Here is a 20272-nt window from a genome sequence, read left to right as displayed (position 1 = left end):
TTTTCTTTTCTTTTTGCTGTTGCCTTCACTTCTTCCTGTTCTTCATCACTTCTTCCAAACTATTATTTTAGTTTCTGTGGATGGGGTGGGGTGGGTTTTGGGAGTGCTTTGGGATTTACTGTTTCTTTCTCCTAGTGTTTCTTCTTTTATCTGAGGGGCAGCATTGTTTGCCTTTTCTTCTTGGGGTTATGTTTCTTTTAAAAGTTGATTTTGACAGTTCTTTATTTCAGTGTTTTGTTCTGGGGGGCACTGCAGTTGTAGTTAGAGCTGTCCATTCTCCCAGTTTGGTAGCTGTTGTTCTTGTTGTAGTAGGTTGCCAAATTTGGATACTGTTGTTCTGCTCTAGTTTGCTGGCCTGGGGGGTACTGTTTGGTTCTCCTGCCAGAGCTGTTCTCACAGAGCAGTTCTGTCAGAGCTCTCTCAGGGTGTCTGGCATCAAGAGAGGAAGGGAAGGCAATTGTAAGCCGCTTTGAGACTCCTCAAAGTGGAGCTCGTCCACCAGGCTTTTGGCTAAAGGCCAGCAATGGGAGACCTCCCTGCAGCCTGGACCCATCCCTGTCAGGCACCTCTATTACTTCATTATCCCAGTTTGTTTTATGCTGGCTGTTAAGACTGTTAAGATCTGTTCTTATTGTTAAAATAATGTTATGATCTCTTCTTATTGTAAAAATAATTCAATATATGTTCCGATTTTGCTGGTTCTATGTACACCACGCCGAGACACCATAGTGGAATACAAATTGAATGAATAAATATAATTGTGCAAATTGTTTAAAATACATCTAACACTTTTTGATTCATTTAAATTTCTGTAATCTTACTCCAACTGCCTTGCGTATTAGAGGTCACATCTTATTGACTGCATTAACTTACACTATTTAATCTGCTTTGAGACTCAGTGGGAAAGATAAGACTATAAAAATAAAATATATATGTTAAAATATCAAAACTGCCCATAGCATATTTACCTATATTGCCTCAACAGGTTTCCTTGTCTACAAGCAGCTATTGCTTCTCATCAAAATATAAAAATTTCTTACATATAGGCTTACAATCACATGCATTACTATCCCAATCCAGTTACTACTGATTGGTGGCGGCAGAGACAGTGGGAGGACTCCAGCTATCACCATTGAGAGCCACTGAAGAGTGAAGCAGATGTGATGCCCTTCTCAAGGAGCATCAGGATATGATTACAGAAACGTCAGCATGTGGGTGCATGGCTGACTGGACAGCAATGCCTAGGATAGACATAAGTGAAGACCAATGGATGGAGGCAACAGTACTGGAGAAGGCGGGATTAACATTTTAATTTCCACACTCCCTTTGGTTACCCGAGGCAGTTCCCCTTCCTGATTTATAGGCCAAGAAAAGTGATTCCCCTTACAGCAGGGCTTGACAAATCCCAGGTTTATAATTTCACATCAGAATAAGGTTTTGTTGCACGACATAAAAGTTCATATGCATGAATTTATTTTCATTGCTCATTTATACACTAGCTTTGCACCATCCAGTAGTGGTAGATGAATCAATTTCTAAATCAGTATCTTTCTAGACTGGCTCCAATATTCAATGAACTGTACCTATTTAAAGTAATAATGAAATTGGGGGTAAATTATGAGATTACCATATATACTCGCATATAAGCCAAGTTTTTCAGCCCTTTTTTTAAGCTGAAAAATATATAAAATCACAGAATCACCAAGTTGGAAGGAACCTTATAAGCCATCTAGTCCAACTCCTCAATCCAAGATCAGCCTAAAGCGTCCATAAAAAGTCTCTGTCCAGCCACTGCTTAAAGTCTACCAATGATGGGGAGCTCATATGTTGGCTCTGCCTCATGTAGGCTGGAAAGAAGAGTAGGAGCTCAGAAGACAAACCAGACCCGCCCCTCCATACAACACTCCAGCTCCCACAGACCCCCTTCACAGCTCCCATGGACCCCCAGGGGTCTACAGACCACTGGTTGGGAATCCCTACCCAACCTAATGGTCCACATGGGCAGCTTACAAAATGGCAGCAGTAAGAAAACCTTAAAATAAATATAAAGTTTTAAAAATAGCCACAATAATGAATATATAAATGAGACCTACTAAAACTGCAAAAGGACCTACAAATCAGATTAATATTAACAACTCAGCAAAAAAACATATGTTATAAAAACATTCATAGACCAGATTTTCACACTGGTAAAGCAGGACACCATTGAACGGGGGGGGGGGGGTTCTTGATTAAAAATTTGGTCTATATGGAGCAACAAAAAGTTTCATAGAACGCAAAAATAGTATTGTAATATATATATTTTAATTTCAACATAAGTACAATTTGCCAGGTACCCCCAGATGTCCCTCCAAAAGTGGGACAATCTGGTCACCTTAGCAACTTTGACAATTAGGTACATTTTCTTTTTCTCACAATTATTTAGTACTTACACATCTCTCCCTCTCTTTTACAGATGCACACTCATACACCAACCCTGAATACCACTGTGCAGTTATTTTAACATATGGAAAGTTTACAGAAGTACCTACAAATTTTAAAGTAACCTTTTCATCCTGGATTCCAGTACTAAAATGTTTCATTTTATCATAACTTGTAACGTCTTTCCTTTAAAAAAATTTTTTTAAACCTAACACACTAGGAAAATATCTACCTACCTAAAAACTGTACTTTTGCCCATTAACTTTTTTGTGTCTGTTGAAGCAAGCAAGCTTTGATGGACACTTCCTGTAAATAAAGTAGATTATGTTATTAGTAAAGTTCTGTGAATTGGCAACATCAGCAGATACATAAATGTGAAACGTGCACCATATACAACTTATTTAAAATCTGAGTATATTGAATGTATTCATGTTTTACAAAACTGTTAAACGCTAGGCATGATTAGGCATGCCTTCCACTAACGCACTAAGCTACTGACCATAAATCTTGTGGCAGAAATTCCATGAAGCAATTTATGCACTGCATGAAAAAAAAACACTTCATTTTAACATTACCCAATAGGAAAAAGTTTCACTTGACAACTTGAGCAGTAGGTTCTGAGAAGGAATAATATCTCTATTCATTCTATACACAGCTCAAACTTTTATATGCTTTTATCATATCTATACCTCCTTGTGCAGTTTAATCCCAGACAGAATCACACCCTTCTAAACTGCTGACTTCAACTCACTTATACTCCACTATCTGTTTATGATTGCATCAAGTCTTCTCCCCTCACCCTCAATCTGGGGAGAAAAACCCATAACCCATAAGTGTATACCCCAAAATTCTTGTTAGAGTGGTAATAGAATTGAACCTAACTAATATATTTATGTGCTCTGTAAACCTGACCATCTCACTATTATCATTCCAACTCAGATTCACTTATGACTAACTGTGCCAGTTTCAATACAGCTCATCAGGAAGAATAGTTAATTCTATTCTGAATAAGAATTGCCATCTGTTTACCTCCTGTGCCTTTGCTGTGTCATTAGACGCTACCCCTTTCCATGTGCCACAGCAACTGTACCCTTTGACATTGTTCTCTCAATGCAAATAATTAATTGGCACATAAAACATAAGCCAAAAGCCTACACACAAGAAACCTGTATCCAGAAGTCTGGATGTAATATTTTCTGAATAAAAGGAGATTTATTTAAAGGAGATTTGCTGAGGACTGCTCCCTTAGAAGAGAAAAAAAATTTTCTTTAAAAAGGCAGCAGGCAGAGTGTATGTGCATATAGGTAAAAGTATCCCCTGTGCAAGCACTGAGTCATGTCTGACCCTTGGGGTGATGCCCACCAGTTTTCTTGGCAGACTCAATACGGGGTGGTTTGCCACTGCCTTCCCCAGTCATTACCGTTTACCTCCCAGCAAGCTGGGTACTCATTTTACCGACCTCGGAAAGATGGAAGGCTGAGTCAACCTTGAGCCAGCTGCTGGGACTGAACTCCCAGCCTCATGGTCAGAGCTTCAGACAACATGCCGGCTGCCTTACTACCCTGTGCCACAAGAGGCACATGTGCATATAGGTACGTATGATTTTTAAAGCTTCTTTTGCAATAAAGGTAAAGGTAAAGATATCCCCTGTGCAAGCACCGAGTCATGTCTGACTCTTGGGGTGACGCCCTCTAGCGTTTTCATGGCAGACTCAATACGGGGTGGTTTGCCAGTGCCTTCCCCAGTCATTACCATTTACCCCCCAGCAAGCTGGGTACTCATTTTACCAACCTCGGAAGGATGGAAGGCTGAGTCAACCTTGAGCCGGCTGCTGGGATTGAACTCCCAGCCTCATGGGCAAAGCTTTCAGACGGCTGCCTTACCACTCTGCGCCACAAGAGGCTCTTTTGCAATACATACTTTATAAACCAGTAAAAGAACACAGATACTGTCTCTGGTTATTTTCTATAATCAAGGGCAGTTTCTTTGGTGACGAGGCTCCCAAAATATCTGAACTATTTAATTATATTTAACATATATTAAAATAGCTATCTTTTAAAATCTGCACATTATAAATTACTCTTCCTGATGCTGTTTTTCCCTCATCATTTTCATCCTATGCACACTCTAAAAAGATCTATGAGTATCATTATTGGAAATAATTTCCTCCAACCTTGTGGTGGTACTATTTAAATTCCATGGATAATAGCAGATAAGGGAAGGTGTTCCCATGCCCAAACTTCTCTTGGCTTTGGCCAATTTCAAACAACAAAAGTGGGGTGAAGATGCCAATGAACTGTATTCTTGATATCATAATTGAAGGGAATTACTGTGAAAAAGGGGAAATCATTTAGTACCCTCAAGCTGAACTTTCGTTTATTATATTATTTAATCTGTTCCTTAACCAAATACAGAGGGCATAAAACATCAGTCAGACTGGAAATATATAATTTAGCATCGCATAGAAAGAGGCCACAAACCGACAGGCAGTAAAGCATGCTTAAAGGTAAAGGTAAAGGTATCCCCTGTGCAAGCACCGAGTCATGTCTGACCCTTGGGGTGACGCCCTCTAGCGTTTTCTTGGCAGACTCAATACGGGGTGGTTTGCCAGTGCCTTCCCCAGTCATGACCGTTTACCCCCCAGCAAGCTGGGTACTCATTTTACCGACCTCGGAAGGATGGAAGGCTGAGTCAACCTTGAGCCGGCTGCTGGGATTGAACTCTCAGCCTTATGGGCAAAGCTTTCAGATGGCTGCCTTACCACTCTGCGCCACAAGAGCATGCTTAAATCTACCAAATAAGACATGCTTACTAATTTTGAGCACGCATCTCAGTGGAGGCAAAACTCGCAGAATTAAATGGGAGATTCCCAAGTTAACATGTATAGAACTGCAGACTCACCAAATCTTTAAACCAAGAACTACCAAAGTACAGGAATTCAATCCAAGCTATCTGAATTTGACAGAATTCAACATTCAAGTCAACTTTGGGAGGTGGGTATCCTCTAATCATTGTTACAAACAGGACACATAAAGGCTCCTTTGTTGGTAGTAGCAATAGTGGATTTATACTTAGACTAGGGGCTAAGCCCATTGCATTTAGAAATACAACAGACGCTAGATTAGGGGGGGTGGAGTGGAAGAACTCTGCCAACAACCTCCCTCTCCCCCCAGGCCCTGGAAAGGCTGCAAGCAGCTGTTAGGGAACTCACCAGCAGGGGCAGCTCTCCCTCGGCAGGGACTTGCAGCCCCAAAGCCTCAGAGGGAAGTGGAAGGAGGAGGGGATGGTCAGGGGTGGGGGACGGAAGGCGACTGGCTTGCTGCTGGACAGACGGGAAAGCTAGTTGGAGGAGGAGGCACTCAGGGGCGGAACAGCCATCTTGAGTGGGTGTTAAGTGCTGAGTGGCACTTAAGCCATGAGACATGCTCCTCCTCCAAGGCCTTACCAGAAATAGTAAGTGGAACAGATTGTGCTGTGAACAACAATTCTTCCCATAAATCACCATAAACTACAACAGAACAAAGTAATACAAATAAAAGCATGTATGGTTACTAACATTTTGTATTCTTTGGGTTGTTGCTGTAGCACAAGTTATCATCAAATATAGTTTCCTTGGTTTCACCAAGAAAACATTTATGATGAGAAGTGATATAACATGCTCACATAACAGCCCATTCATTTCCCATGTTCATAGAATCATAGAGTTGGAAGGGACCATACAGGCCATCTAGTCCAACCCCCTGCTCAACACAGGATCAACCCAAAACATCCTAAAGCATCCAAGAAAAGTGTGTATCCAACCTTTGCTTGAAGACTGCCAGTGAGGGGGAGTTCACCACCTCCTTAGGGAGCCTATTCCACTGCTGAACTACTCTGACTGTGAATTTTTTTTTCCCGATATCTACCCTATATCGTTGTAGTTTAAACCCATTACTGCTTGTCCTCTCCTCTGCAGCTAATGGGAACAGCATCCTGTTGTTGTTGTTGTTAGGTGCAAAGTCATGTCCGACCCATCGCGACCCCATGGACAATGATCCTCCAGGCCTTCCTGTCCTCTACCATTCCCCGGAGTCCATTTAAGTTTGCACCTACTGCTTCAGTGACTCCATCCAGCCACCTCATTCTCTGTCGTCCCCTTCTTCTTTTGCACTCGATCGCTCCCAGCATTAGGCTCTTCTCCAGTGAGTCCTTCCTTCTCATGAGGTGGCCAAATTATTTGAGTTTCATCTTCAGGATCTGGCCTTCTAAGGAGCAGTCAGGGCTGATCTCCTCTAGGACTGACCGGTTTGTTTGCCTTGCAGTCCAAGGGACTCGCAAGAGTCTTCTCCAGCACCAGAGTTCAAAAGCCTCAATTCTTTGACGCTCGGCCTTCCTTATGGTCCAACTTTCGCAGCCATACATTGCAACTGGGAATACCATAGCCTTGACTAAACGCACTTTTGTTGGCAGGGTGATGTCTCTGCTTTTTAGGATGCTGTCTAGATTTGCCATAGCTTTCCTCCCCAGGAGCAAGCGTCTTTTAATTTCTTTGCTCCATCGGCAGTGATCTTGGAGCCCAGGAAAAGAAAATCTGTCACAATCTCCATTTCTTCCCCATCCGGCCCTCCACCAAATGACAACCTTTCAAATACTTAAAGAGGGCTATCATGTCCTCTCTCAACCTTCTTTTCTCCAGGCTGAACATTCCCAAGTCCCTCAACCTATCTTCATAGGGCTTGGTCCCTTGGCCCCAGATCATCCTCGTTGCTCTCCTCTGTACCCTTTCAATTTTATCGACGTCCTTCTTGAAGTGAGAACTCCAAAACTGCACACAGTACTCCAGGCGTAGTCTGACCAGTGCTGTATATAATGGGACTATGACATCTTGTGATTTTGATGTGATGCCCCTGTTGATACAGCCCAAAATGGTATTTGCCTTTTTTACCGCTGCATCACACTGCCTGCTCATGTTTAGTTTACAATCCACAAGTACCCCAAGGTCTCGTTCACACACGGCGTTACCTAGAAGCGTATCCCCCATCCAGTAGGCATGCTTTTCATTTTTCTGACCCAGATGCAGAACTTTACACTTATCTTTATTAAATTGCATCTTGTTCTCATTTACCCATTTTTCCATTGTGTTCAGATCTCGTTGAACTCTGTCTCTATCGTCTGGAGTATTTGCCAGTCCTCCCAATTTGGTGTCGTCTGCAAACTTGATGAGTAGTCCCTCCACCCTCTCATCCAGATCATTAATAAATATGTTAAAAAGTACCGGGCCAAGCACCGAGCCCTGAGGTACCCCGCTACTCACCTCCCTCCAGTCTGATGAAACACCATTGACAATAACTCTTTGAGTGCGGTTCTCTAACCAATTCCCTATCCACCTAACTATCTGAAAATCCAGATTCCAGTCCTTCAATTTATCTGTCAGAACATCATGGGGAACCCTATCAAACGCTTTACTAAAATCCAAGTAAACGACATCAACCAAATTTCCACGATCCAGCAAACCTGTCACTTGGTCAAAAAAGGAAACCAGGTTGGTCTGACAAGACCTGTTGGAGACAAATCCATGCTGACTTTCTTGGATCACCAAATTGTCCTCCAGATGTTTGCAGATCACTCCCTTTAATATCTGCTCCATTATCTTACCTACAACAGAGGTCAGACTCACTGGTCTGTAGTTTCCTGGGTCATCCTTCCTCCCTTTTTTGAAGATCGGAATAATGTTTGCTCTCCTCCGGAACATCTCCAGTCCTTAAAGAGGCCCCAAAGATGATGGACAAGGGCTGTGCAAGTTCTCTGGATAATTCTTTGACCACTCTTGGGTGCATTTTATCCGGCCCAGGGGATTTGAACTCATCCAGTGCAGCTAAATGCCTCTTGACAACCTCTCTATCCATGTTAACCTGCCACCCAGACACTATCTCTTGGCTACTGCCATCTCTAGATGTGCCTAAACACTTTGACCTGTGGGGGAAAAACAGATGTAAAATAGGCGCTGAGCCTTTCTGCTTTCTCTGCATCTTCCGTTAGAGTTTGTCCATCCGCACCCAGCAGTGGGCCTATTGCCTCCTTTACTTTACGTTTGCTCCTCACATAACTGAAAAATCTTTTCTTGTTACAGTGGGCTTCCCTGGCCAATCTTAGCTCACTCTCAGCTTTGGCCTTTATGATGATTGATCTACAGTGCTTAGTAACCTGTAGGTACTTATAGAATCATAGAATCGTAGAGTTGGAAGGGGCCATACAGGCCATCTAGTCCAACCCCCTGCTCAACGCAGGATTAGCCCTAAGCATCCTAAAGCATCCAAGAAAAGTGTGCATCCAACCTTTGCTTGAAGACTTCCAGTGAGGGGGAGCTCACCACCTCCTTAGGCAGCCTATTCCACTGCTGAACTACTCTGACTGTGAAAAACTTTTTCCTGATATCTAGCCTAAATCGTTGTACTTGAAGTTTAAACCCATTACTGCGTGTCCTCTCCTCTGCAGCCAGCAGAAACAGCATCCTGCCCTCCTCCAAGTGACAACCTTTCAAATACTTAAAGAGGGCTATCATGTCTCCTCTCAACCTCCTTTTCTCCAGGCTGAACATTCCCAAGTCCCTCAACCTATCTTCATAGGGCTTGGACCCTTGGCCCCAGATCATCTTCGTCGCTCTCCTCTGTACCCTTTCAATTTTATCGACGTCCTTCTTGAAGTGAGGCCTCCAGAACTGCACACAGTACTCCAGGTGTGGTATGACCAGTGCCGTATACAATGGGACTATGACATCTTGTGATTTTGATGTGATGCCTCTGTTGATACAGCCCAAAATGGCATTTGCCTTTTTTACCTTGTCAAAAGCTTTACTAAAATCCAAGTAAATGACATCAACCAAATTTCCCTGATCCAGCAAACCTGTTACTTGATCAAAAAAGGAAACCAGGTTGGTGTGGCAGGACCTGTTGGAGACAAATCCATGCTGACTTCCTTGGATCATCAAATTGTCCTCCAGATGTTTGCAGATCACTCCCTTTAATATCTGCTCCATTATCTTCCCCACAACAGAGGTCAGACTCACTGGTCTGTAGTTTCCCGTGTCATCCTTCCTCCCTTTTTTGAAGCTCGGAATAACATTTGCTCTCTTCCAGTCTTCCGGGACATCTCCAGTCCTTAAAGAGGTTCCAAAGATGATGGACAAGGGCTGTGCAAGTTCTCTGGAAAGTTCTTTGAGTACTCTCGGGTGCATTTCATCCGGACCAGGGGATTTTCTTTACCTTCCCTCCATTTCCTGAACATTTTCCTTTTCTTTCTTAGTTCCTCTTGTTCTCTGTTCATCCAAATAGGCTTCTTAGAGCTCCTGCAATGTTTTCATCTTTCTGGGATAGTCATTGATTGAGCATGCAATAGCTCATGTTTGAGTACCGCCCACCCTTCGCATGCTCCCTTCCCTTCCAGCATTCGTGTCCATGGTATGACACTCATCATGTCTGAGTTTATTAAAGTTTGCCCTACGAAAATCCAACATCCGTGTCTGGCTACAAGCTTCCTTGGCTCCCCATCTCAAAAGGAATTCTATGAGGACATGGTCACTTCCGCCTAGGGTCCCCACCTCCTTCACATCATCCACTAACTCTTGCCTGTTGGTATTAAGTCCAGTATGGCTGAACCTCTTGTGGGTTCATCTACCATTTGATAAATGAAATTGTCAGCCAGGCAGGTCAGAAAGTTGCATGACTGAGGACACTTTGCAGAGTTTGTTTCCCAGCACACATCTGGGAAATTGAAGTCACCCATGATGACAAGGTCCTGCCGCTTGGATATTTTCTCAAGCTGCTCACAAAGTGCAGCATCCACATCCTCTCATTGGTCAGGCGGTCAGTAGCAGACACCAACCACCACACTTTTTGTTTTCCCCTCGCTTATTTTCACCCAGATGCTTTCCAATGTTCCCCAATACCACATCATATTCATATAAGTGGCAAGTACCAGAATAATGCTGATGGGGAGCAATGATTCCCACTATCATTCAAGTGCTACTTGTAGGAATTATGTCACACAAAAAAGATACAATGTAATGGTTCACGCCATGCTCCACTCAGACGGACAAAACTTATGCACTAGGAAAACAGATTTGACTTGGACTCTAATACAGGTCTTAATGGCTAGATTACAATTTATAAAGCTTGTACTGTTGTTTGGTGACTGATGTTCATTTTCTAATTTGCAAGCCATATAGAAGGATATAAAGGGGAATATGCATTACTAAATATCTCTGTAACTCATTTATTTTAAAACATCTCTTCAACTTAACAGTCCATTTCCACCAACATTCATGAATTCAAAACTTTGTAAGATATTAATTAGTACAAAATATAAGAAACCTTTGGCTACACGATCCAAAGCCACAAAGAATGGGTGGTATAGAAATCCAAATAAATAAATAAATAAATAAAAATACACAAGCCTACATTTTTGTATTTTTTTGTAAGCTCAACTTTTCCAGGATCAACAAAGTGTTGAGGCTCTTGCACAATAGATACAGAAGGTTCTGCTCCTTTGTTCACAGCCAACAGTTTAAAACTATTTGCACACACACACAAACATGGAAACGGTAAGCTACAAAAAGTCATTACTTTATCATGGTCACCAAGCAACATTTTAATATAAATTTGAAACAGATTTTATTCCAAAATACAACTGGCTTCTACAATGTGAAATATTTCAGTTTTGAAAATTTAGAACAGCAACAGAAAACTCATGTTTTCACCACATTCCCAAATGACAACCCTTAACCTACACACCATGCTTATACTCAGGAAGCCACTAAGAATTGCAGAATTTCCATGTTTCTGATAATACCTCTCACCATATCACTTAAAATGTCCTGCATAACCTGGAATTAGTATTTCTATTTATAACACAATTCTTTACTTAAATACTTCCAGTCAGGTAATTCCATCACCATGCTATGCACAAGATAAGCTATTTCCATCTGATGAAATGGGAATAAATTTTGTTAGTCTTGACAATTCCAATAGTCTCTTGGTTTACTGAAGTTACCTAAATAAGACTATTGGTAGTGGTAAGTATACAGGATTCCGTTGAATCAGTTCCTATGTACATTTATTTAGCACTATATTCAGTTGCTGACAGTAGCTAGTCAGATGTCTCCTAAAAGCCCAAAGAACATTCATAAGAACAAAAAATCCTCCCCTCATTAAAGCACAAAAAACACATAAAAGGTGGGGGACAATTACTATCATCATCCGCCAGCTAGGAAAAGCCCAGGCCATCATGAACTGTGTGGCTTCAAGACTTACAAGGCTTCTATGCTCTCAAAGACTGCACATTAATGGGAGTCAAGAAACAGCTTAAATATATTACACACATGCGAGCACATATCATTTCAGTACAACTTTATTTACTGTGGTTGCATACAACTCAGCTTCTGATGTACAAAGTTGGTTTTGGGAAGTTTTTTTTAGACACACCTCCAGCAAACAATAGGACAAAATGTTGACTGTGTGTCACTGATTCCAGTGGGAGTATAATAGTATTTAAATGTTAAGGCTTGTTGTTGCTTTTTCTCATTTTGACAACTCATAATTATGTTAGATATTGTCAGTAGGAGGGGAGAAGCAAACACTGATCAGACTACAATTGCACACATTTACACTGAAAATGAACTAATAGAAAGCCAAAATGACTAAGAATTTACATGTAGAGAAAATGAACGTACATTGTCTACCAACTGTGTCTGCAGAGAGGGGAAATCTTACTCTGAAAGCATAGTTTACTTCCCACACCCATACCTACTTATAATATTGAATAACTGCTAGTTCCTCCTTCTCCATGGAAGCTCAGGTCACTAAAGCAGCGCAACTGGCTTTCTTCCGTCTTTGTCAGGCAAGGCTAGTATTACCCTATCTGTCCTAGGAGCACCTGGCCACAATGATCCACATGACAGTCACCTCTAGGCTGGACTTTTGTAACTCACTCTACACGGGCCTTCCCTTGTCCCTGACCCAGAATTACAGCTGGTGCAAAATGTAGCTGCTAGGTTCCTCACTAGGACACCTTGGAGGACACATATCTGGACTGTGCTGAGGTAGCTGCATTGGTTACCAGTTGAATACCAGATCAGATTCAAGGTTTTGGTGTTAACTTTTAAGGCCATCCACAGTCTGGGCCCTTTGTACTTAAAGGACTGCCTAATATCCCACACAGAGCCATTCACTCTGCAAATGCCAACAGGCTGAAGGTGCCTGACCCATGGATGTTTGCTTGGTCTTGACCAGGGCCAGGGCTCTGTTGGCCCTGGCCCCTGCCTGATGGAATGAGCTCCCAGGAGAACTGAGGGGTCTGACAGAGCTGTCAAGTTCCACAGGGCCTGCATGATAGAGCTCTTCTGCCAAGTATTTGGTTGGGGCCAGGCAGACTAGAAAATCATGCCCCAACTCCGAATATCAAACTGGAACAACTTTCTGGAGATGGCAACTAGGGGTGTTGGTTTGGTTTGTGAGGGCTTGTGTGGGGTGAGATTAGGATGTGTTTTTATGTTGTTCAATTATTGTTTTAACCCTTGTTGTAAGCCGTTGAGAGCCAGCTGCCAAGAGCCACCAAGAGCCACCAAGAGCCAGGTCCAGAAGCAGCACCTAAGAAAACGGGGTTGCACTTACCTATAATCATTGTTCATCGAGGTCTTGTGTGCAGACACACATTGGGACTGCGCAAGCGCAGGCCAGCCACAGAAAGTGTTTTTCTAGCTCTAGCCCTATAGGGGGCGCTACTGTTCCAACACAGTGCACATGCGTGCGGTTTCCTGCCGGAACGCACATGTGACCTGAACGGAGCACCGCCTCATACCTCAGTTCTGACCCGCTGAAATTTAATTAATAAATAATAACTAATTAACTCATTGTAACATCATTGGTTAGTATGATACTAAGTTACCAGCATCATGCGTTTGGGTACCAATGTGCCTTCCTAGCCCCTTCCCTGGTGCTCCCCAAGTGTTTTTAAAAAGTGAATGGAGCTAGTTGGGATTTTACCTAAGGCTTCTGATAGCATATTGGAGATCGGATTGACTATACGAATTTTTAAAACACTGTTTTGACAGCAGCTGCCACCAAAGCACAAAAATCATTCTTATGTGAGTGAAGGTAAGATGTGGCAGCCATTTTGTGGCTGGCTACCCCTCCTGCAGCAGCCATTTTAGGTCTGCATCTACAACATTGTGTCAGAATTCCAACACTGCCTGCCGGCTCAAAAACTTGGAAGATCCCTGCAATAAAAGTTCCTTTAGGGAGAAAAATTAACACTCAAATCTAATCAGCTTTTGGAATACTTGAAAGAATCTTAAAAGCTACCTATAGAATCAGCAAGCAAGTTAAAATCAGCCTAAAAGAGTTTATTTGTAGCTGGCTGTCACCTTTGCTGTCACCTTAGTACTTAGGGAGCAGTTAGAACACAAATTAAAGAAAATCATATTGTTCCCAGTATCCTGACATAATCAACAATATGATATAAATACAGTAATGACAACAGATTAGGATATCAATGTGTGCTGGTATTCCAAATGAAGCAGCGTATGGTAACAAAAAGGAGTGGGCTGAAGAGAAGCAAACTCAATTTTGATCTCTTTCCCCTGGCTGCAAAATCTGTAGCAATCTATCCATGTCTATACTAAAGATGACACAATATGAAACGGAGAGATATCAGGAGAGAAAACAAGGCTTCACTTACTTGTAACTGTTGCTCATCAAATATCTTCTATACAGACACACATGAGGACTGTGTGTGAAAAGGCCTGCCATTGGATAGGTCTTAATAGTTAAAATTATCTAGAAGCTACGTGCCAGAACCAAAAGCTTGTTCCCACCCAGGGTTCAGTTGCATGCAGCACCTCCTTTACCCACAGTTCCTCTTTTGCCAATAAAGGAGAGTATGTAGTGGAGCAGGAGGGAGGCAATCTCTGGGCAGAAACAAGCTTTTGGTTCTGGTACGCAATACCCCCTAGAGGATTTTAGCTGTAAAGACTTATCTGATGGCAGGCCTGCTCATCTACAGTCCCCATGTGGGACTGCACAGAAGACTGATGATGAATTTAACTGTTACAGAAATGTTATGAAACAGTTTTTCATTGCAGCTCCCTAAAATGTTTGTATAAACACATATAAAATTTTATACTACTTATCTGTTACATATTTTAATTCAAGTGCGGGTAAATTTCTAAGCCCATACAGAAAAATCTTAGTCCTTCCTGAGACATTAACAGAGAATATTTGCCTAATCTAGAATTTGCCCAATTGACTGAACCACATAATGAGCCTGCAGGGTTAAAGTTAAAATTTCCCTTGCTGAACATGCTTTGGAAGATTCATCTAGCACTATTAGTTTTTGTTTTTGTTTTAAATCACAATTACAAATTTTTTCCATCTTCTACCATCTTACTGCCAGTGGCATAGTTAGTGTCGGCCTGGCCTAAAGTTCAAATTTCATTTTACCATGCAATTCACTGGATGACCCCAGTCAGTTTCTCTTTGCTTAACCTAATCTACTTCACAAACAAGCTTGTTGCAACTATTGAACATTTCAGATACCTTGTTTAAAAAACAGAGTAACCTATTCAAGTTGGCAGAAGTCTAATACTTTCAATTTCGTAACATGGCTAAAAGATTGGGAGAGACTACAGTCTGATAACAGAAGTTTACCTAATTTGTTTTTATTTACAACAAGAATTTTCAATCAAGGTGAAAGTATCTGCAGCCTTCTAAGAACCATAGCCCTCAGGTTTTGGTAAACAGCCATTATTTGTGGTCACCTCCCATTCTTGTGGTATTGATCAGGACTTGTATCCCCCACCACCCCCACCTTTTACAGTTGTAGAACGCTTTTGTGATGCTCAAGAAACATTGATATTGAGGACGACATTGCTGCTTTGCACAACTCTTTCACAGTGGCATGTCTTGCAAATACAGTATTCATTGTGAGCTGCCCTGAGCTCCCAGAGGAAGGACAGCATAAAAATGGAAAAATAAGAAATTCTGACAGAGCATGCCATACAGGGGGGCAGCACTAAATCTACTACCTGTTGCTGTTTGAACTTGCAAAGGACTTTTGGCAGAATCAGAGTTGGGAGAAAGACATAGTCCTGTTAAGACATCTGTCATTGTACCAACAGGAGAACCTGATCATCTGCTGACTGCTGTGAGATGCAAAAAGATATACAGTTTGTGTGCCCAAGAAGTGCATAATCTGCCTGGATGTTGGACAATCTTTATACCTCTATATATACCTCTTTATATTCCTATATATACCTCTTTATATTCCTATAAATAAAGCAGTAAGGGGTGCGGGGGAGGGCTCACTCCGGGATGGGGAAGGCCGATTGGCCCTCACCCCCAGACTCACAAGTGGAGGGCCCAAGCAAACCCCCCAAGCTGTGCCACCTTCGGCCAACAGCCGCCATTACGCAGCTGCCCACCGACAAGGCAGGTAGTCACCCACCCTTCTCAACCCCAACCACTTCCCCCTCATGCCACTCAACCCCGCACTCCGCCGTCGCCGCTTCCCCGCCACCAAACACCCAGCCACCCACCCTTCTCAACCCCCAACTCTTCCCCCCGCCCCTCCAAACACCCTTCTCCCCCTGCCCCATCCCCTTTCATGGTACCTACCTGCCTACCTTCCTGCCTGCCTTCCCAGAATTCAATTTCTCCTAACTTCCTTCCTTCCTTCCTCCCAGAATTCAATTTCTCCTATCTTCCTTTGTTTTGTTCGTTCGTTCCTTCTCAATTTATCTCTTTCTGCCTGTCTCTCTCCCTCTTGTTTGCTCTCTTTCTGTCTTCCTGCCTTTATTTCTTTCTTTCTTCCTTCTATCCATCCACCCCGCTAGCGCCTGCTGTATTTTTTGTAGTCTTCAAATATTGACATAATACTGGCCTAGTCCCTCAAGAGTATCTTGAATGTCTTTCAATGTGCATCAGATGATTTGGAGCCCCCTGATGGTTAGCATGGGTCTTAGCCAAGACAATGTCCATTCAAATAAGGACATGGGAATGAAATATGTGTTCCTTGAAAAGTTACAGCAAGTGTATTGATAAGGAGATGTCATCTGGGAACCACTGACCCTATGTTGCCATGTCATCCAGGATCACCCCTTAGACTCATGTCCATGAAGATTTGGCATTCCTTGTGGACAAAGAAGAAATTTCCTTGGTTCAGTTATTTGAGCTTTGTCCACCAAATGAGGCTCTGCTTCAGGGGTCTCTTTATTGAAAAATCCTGTTTCCTGGTAATTTGAGATTGAAAGGATCTGAGGCATTGTTGAGGTTACTGTGAATGCAGTCTACCCCACTGAACCGCCTCCATGTTGGCAACCAGCAAGGCTATGAGGCTGGAAGTGTCTGCTTTTTATGGTCACATACACCTGGCCTTTCATCTTCTTTACTTTCTTGGAAGTGAGAAATAAGCAGTTTTTTATTGTGTCTATTTGAACTCCTAGATGTTCTAGGCACTGGGATGCATTGAGGGAGTTCTTCTGCAGGCTGACCAGGAAACTAAAGCTTTAAAGTCAATTGATAATTTTTTGTATGTCCAAAACTGAGTGTTGTTTGAACCCTGACCTTATTAGCAAATTGTTGAGGGAGGGCTACAGGTGTATGTCCTGATGTCTTACCGGAACTTCATAAATACCTTGGGACAGTAGATAGTGTGAAGGAAGGAGCCCAAAACTGAATGTGCATGTTCTCCACATAAAATTTGAGGAATATGCAGTGGGTGGGGAATATTGGTACATGTAGGTATGCTTCTGTTAAATCCAGTGATGTCAGGAGCTTTCTCATCTGAAGAGCCTTAGTGTCTCCAACCTGAAGTGATATAGATGGATACATTTATTGACAAATTTTAGGTCTAATATCACCCTCCAGTTCTCATTTTTCTGGGGTAAAGATCTAAACACTTTTTCCTGTTCAAGAAGTAACTCTATAGAATATATATGTCTTGTAGGCAAGTCAATCACAAATACAGATGTCATTTTAGTTCCTTTACACAACCTCATATTATACTTCACACGTAAAATGCTTTCATTCAGTTGTTTCCCATGGAACAGTTAACACCCAACAGGATATAGAGGGAACGATATCTATAAGTGATACTAATGAGGGACAAATGTAAGAGAAACTGATAATTAAAACTAAAAAAGACATGCACATTATATGGGGATTTTCTTGAGTATAAATCTCACTTGTGTCAGTACTATTTATTTCCAAGCATATATAACAGTCTTTTTTTTTTGGGGGGGGGGGGGTCATTTATATGTTTCTTATGACAGTGCATTACAGCTGTCATTTATAAAAGCAATGTTGGCATTTCCTCTCCATATAATTAAGTTTACTTGAAATACTAAATATGGCTCAAATATTCAGGAGATTCTACTCCAAGCCCCTTCTTTGTCAACAAAGACTGTTTCAAACTTATGAGCCTACAGCAGGAAGTAACCAAGAGATATTTGGGGATTTTAAGCAAAGTGGATATAGTGACTCCCATGAGGCTAAAGACAGGAAGTTAAAAATTAGGTTTTTGCCTCCCTCGACTGGATGATGGCAATCACTATATCATGAGGTCCTTCTCAAGGGGGCAAAGAAACAGACTTCAAAAAGAAAGATGTATACAGAGAATCCACAAGTTAGCCAGTCAAAATATGCCTTCATTTACCAACTCTGTTCTGATGTAGAAACGAGTTTTCTTGATTATGCTGTCACACTGAGCTATGCATTTCAAGCAGCTTTAAGAACCAGGGAAGCTGTGAAGGCCACCTCTCACCTTCTATCTTTACTTTATTTACTAACATCTCATATAACAAGCAAATATGTCATTTTCTTCAGTAAATGAGAGACAGAAGGATGTGATGAAAACAAAGGCAAGTCAGTCCAACCCCTAAATCTAAAAGTAAATCCTTTGCTCATTAGCTCATGTGAACCAAAGCAAAGAGTGCTACTATTAGAGTGCAGGTGTAAATCATTCGAAGCAAGTTAGCCAACACTTAAATGCAATCAGTAGGCTATACCTATGTATCACTGTACTTAGAATTGTTCTTCAGTTCTACACACGCATATAAATATACACACTACAGTTACCTAATAACTTTTACTATGCAAACATCATTATACTCTGTTCTTATACTCATCAGCCAGCAATTTGTTGTATAATTTTATGCCCTATGAGAATTGTCCTTAATGTTGATGGCACTCAGAATTACATACAACTTCTGTTTTTTTATATAATTACAAGGCTTAAATATTTTTCCTTCTTAAACATCCATACTGTATCAATCTCTCAGGAAAATAATTTGCACATCAGAAGGCAGGATAACAGCTCACATAAGGGGCTCAAGAATTTCACAGAGAAGTACTCGATTTTAAAAGTATACATACTATGAAATGCTAACATGGAACATAAATTTGGTCCACCAATGTGTTATTGAGTTCATGGCATTTTACCAGTAGCTTCTTAGGTTACAACTAGACAGAGTGAATTTAGTGTCTGTCCCAGGTGATTACAAAAAACAGACACTCAAGCAACTTCTACAAGGCGTAATAACCTTTTGAGATACATACACAGGTTTAAAGAGGGCTGACAGGATAGTATTTGTGTATGCATGTGTTTATGACATCATGCTAGACACTGATTCATGCAAGACACTAAGAATCTGAGAATGTGGATACAATTCAAATGCCACTATAAAATTAGCATGTGGGACTTAGGGTTTTTTTTACTTTTATGATACAGCACTCCCTGATTTAATTGACCACGTTCAGATAAACATTTACTTCAATGTTATGACAGACTTACAAACCCCAGGATTATTCACTCGTTTAGTATTGATATAGAGAAGATTAGCTAAGCAACAGCATAATTCCTAAACAAAACTCACAGCATGAAACTACACAAAGATCATTGCATTGTCCAGGCTACCTCAGGTAAGTATGCATAGGATTGCCATTTCAGTCACTTTCATATGAGTGCAATTTAACATTGTAGCAACAATAAAAATCTTCCAGGAGTTTTCAGAAAACTGATTGTTCATGTCAACAGTCATATGAAATGCTTTTATAGTATTATATCCTGAACAGAATTATATTCTTATACTTCAAGGACATGACTTTGTTGAGGACTGCACTATAAATTCAGTCCCAGTTCTCTGCAGGAAAGCTTTGATTCTTATTTTTAAAATGGCAGAATTCTTGCAATAAACAAAATCTGTACTGGACTCAGTATACAGATTTAACATAATTTAGGCATACCAACTTAAGAACACTATGTATTAGTTGAAATACTGCTAATTTGTCCTATGTACCGGCTCTTTTTTCTATGCAGTTCTTTCAGTCAGCTTTAGAATCCCATTTTTAAAGCTATGTATCACGATATTTAGTAACTGCTACATGGTATCAAGAATGCTTGGAAGTAAAATGCAACATAGTTCCCAGAACCTAGGACTCTTATGGATAACAATGAATTGGTGTAAATGTTATTTGGAAGCAATTAAAACTCAGATTTAAGTGAAATGAGCAAAATGTATGTACATCTCCCACCAGCACATTAAACATAGGTTCCATAATTCATAACCATCCACTAAGTAAAGCAATGATTTGAGAACCAGTGTGGTATACTGGTTAGAGTGTCAGATCAGGATCTCGGAGATCCGGGTTTGAATCACCACTCTGCCATGGAAACTTGCTGCATGACCTTAGACTAGTCATACACTCTCAGCCTAACTAAGCTTACAAGGTTGTTGTCAGGATAAAATAGAGGAAAAGAGATGATACAAGCTATTTTGGATCCCATATTCAGGGAGAAAAGCAAAGTATAATTGAAGTAAATA

General features: G+C 41.3%; 2 protein-coding genes across 6 annotated transcripts in view; both read right to left on the bottom strand.

The window, feature by feature from the left end:
* The window catches only part of MYRFL (myelin regulatory factor like), a 512195-nt gene that overhangs the window by 363993 nt on the left and 127930 nt on the right, over positions 1–20272 (bottom strand). The gene's annotated exons all lie outside the window — the stretch shown is intronic.
* CNOT2 (CCR4-NOT transcription complex subunit 2) overlaps positions 1–20272 on the bottom strand; it is a 66807-nt gene that overhangs the window by 29810 nt on the left and 16725 nt on the right. For 3 of the 5 annotated variants that reach the window (XM_077338788.1, XM_077338790.1, XM_077338791.1), the window contains exon 2: positions 2658–2727. The exons of the other annotated variants lie outside the window; for them this stretch is intronic. The gene's annotated coding sequence lies outside the window, so the exon portion shown is untranslated. The remainder of the gene's footprint in view (positions 1–2657; positions 2728–20272) is intronic. 5 annotated transcript variants of the gene reach the window in all.

This window comes from Paroedura picta, chromosome 5 (genome assembly GCF_049243985.1).
Source record: "Paroedura picta isolate Pp20150507F chromosome 5, Ppicta_v3.0, whole genome shotgun sequence".
NCBI classification, from domain to species: domain Eukaryota; kingdom Metazoa; phylum Chordata; class Lepidosauria; order Squamata; family Gekkonidae; genus Paroedura; species Paroedura picta.
This window is presented reverse-complemented; position numbering and strand designations above follow the sequence as displayed.